A 2,500-nucleotide genomic window follows, 5' to 3' on the forward strand; every position below is an offset into this window, starting at 1 on the left:
GACCCCTATTGGGGCACACGTGTGCATATCGGGGCATACCGGGCCTATCGGGGCACACGCGTACATACCGGGGCATACCGAGCCCTACTGGGGCACACGTGCGCATATCGGGGCGTACCAAGCCTATCGGGGCATACGCATGTATCCCAAGGCATACCGAGTCAATCCGGGCATACGCGTTCATACCGGGGCGTAACGGGCCTATCGGGGCATACTTGGGCATATCCGGGCAAAAAATGCCCAAAACTTGCGCAACCTTGGCAACCGTGGTCCATTCCTCTCTATATGCCTAGCCTTGCCAACCGTGGTCCATTCCTCACTATATGCCATGGCCTTGTGCCCATGGTCTTCCCAAGACAGCGTCCAAGGCCCCCGGAAGGCCAAGGGAGCCCAACCCAGCAATGCCCTGCTATGGCAAGCCAAGGCCAAGCATTCCGGTGCCTATCCGGGCAAAAATGCAATTCCTCTCTATATGCCTAGCCTTGGCAACCGTGGTCCATTCCCCACCATATGCCATGGCCTTGTGCCCATGGTCTTCCCAAGACAGTGTCCAAGGCGCCCGGAAGGCCAAGGGAGCCCAACCCAGCAATGCCCTGCTTTGGCAAGCCAAGGCCAAGCATTCCGGTGCCTAACCTTGGCAACCGTGGTCCTTTCCTCACCATATGCCTTGGCCTTGTGCCCATGGTCTTCGCAAGACATCGTCCAAGGCGCCCAAAAGGCCAAGGGAGCCCAACCCAGCAATGCCTTGCTAGGACAAGCCAAGGCCAAGCATTCCGGTGCCTATCCGGGCAAAAACGCCCAAAGCATGCCCATTCCTTAGCCTATCCAGGCAAAAACGCCCAAAATCTGCACATTCTAGTGCCTATCCGGGCAAAAACGCCCACCAGCATGCCACCCTCCTATAGGGTTTGCGCAACCAACCAGCCTAACCACCAGTGGCAACCAAAGGTGCTGTTAGCGACGACTTCTGAAGACGCAACGAGACGCGACGTGTTTGCGCCCAGACGCGACGAGACGATGCGGGATCTGCGCCCAAGAATGCCTAGACCCGTCGACTTGATGCGGGATCAGCTCGCCCAAGCATGCCTAGTGTGCAAGGCCTGTGTGCAAGGCTAGTGTCCAAGGCTAGTGTGCAAGGCTCATGTGGAACGCTAGTGCGCAAGGCTAGTGCCCAAGGCTTGTGTGCCAGGCCCGTGTGCAAGGCTAGTGTCCAGGGCTTGTGTGCATTGCTTGAGTGCAAGGATTGTGTGCATTGCTCGAGTGCATGGCTTGTGTGCAAGGGTTGTGCGCAAGGCTAGTGTGCGGGGCTTGTGCGCATGGCTAATGTGCACGGCTTGTGTGCATGGCTACCGTGCAAGGCTAGTTTGCATGGCTAGGGTGCAAGGCTCGCATGCGAGGCTAGTGTGCAAGGCTGCGTGCAAGGGAAGCGTGCAGGGCGAGTGTGCGAGGCCACTGTGCACGGCGCCAGCACTAGCGAGCCATCATCCGCGTTGCCATGGCTCGCTTGGCCTTGGCTTGCCAGGCCCCGACACGAGCAATCGCGCATTTTCTTTGCAACCGACCATCAATGCCGCCCAACGGGGCCAGCACGAGCAGTCATCCGCGGTCCCCTGGCCCTGCGCACGTTTGTCTTTGAAACCGAGCATCAATGCCACAGAAAGTGCCGGGGCGCCAGCTGGAGCCATCATCCGACGTGCCATGGCTCGCTTGGCCTTGGCTTGCCGGGCCCCGACACGAGCAATCGCGCATTTTCTTTGCAACCGACCATCAATGCCGCCCAACGGGGCCAGCACGAGCAGTCATCCGCGGTCCCCTGGCACTGCGCACGTTTGTCTTTGAAACCGAGCATCAATGCCACAGAAAGTGCCGGGGCGCCAGCTGGAGCCATCATCCGACGTGCCATGGCTCTGGTCCCATGGTCTTCGCAACCGAGCATTCGTGACACCCGCGGGGCCAGGACACCAACCCTTCCGACACGAGCATTCGCGCATGTTCTTTGGCCACACAACGGCGCCAGCACGAGCAAAATCATCCGCGGTGCGGTGGCCTTGCACGGCCTTTTGTCTTTGGAACCAACCATCAGTGCCACGGGAAGTGCCGGAGTCCCGGCATCCGCGGTGCCAAGTCATTGCGCCCTTGGTCTCTGCAGCGGGGCATGCCGGGCACTCCCAACCATTGCAAGCAAGCAAGCAAGCAAGAAAGAAAGTAAGTAAGTAAGTAAGTATTACATATAGGGGCGGGACATGCGGGGAGATCTGCGAAACGTGCATTACGGGGCACACGCGTACCTACCGGGGCATACCGACCCCTATTGGGGCACACGTGTGCATATCGGGGCATACCGGGCCTATCAGGGCATACCGGGCCTATCGGGGCACACGCGTACATACCGGGGCATACCGAGCCCTACTGGGGCACACGTGCGCATATCGGGGCGTACCAAGCCTATCGGGGCATACGCATGTATCCCAAGGCATACCGAGTCTATCCGGGCATACGC

This window comes from Tasmannia lanceolata, unplaced genomic scaffold (genome assembly GCF_043159265.1).
Source record: "Tasmannia lanceolata isolate RefF3 unplaced genomic scaffold, GAP_Taslan_0.1 ptg000064l, whole genome shotgun sequence".
Taxonomy (NCBI): Eukaryota; Viridiplantae; Streptophyta; class Magnoliopsida; order Canellales; family Winteraceae; genus Tasmannia; species Tasmannia lanceolata.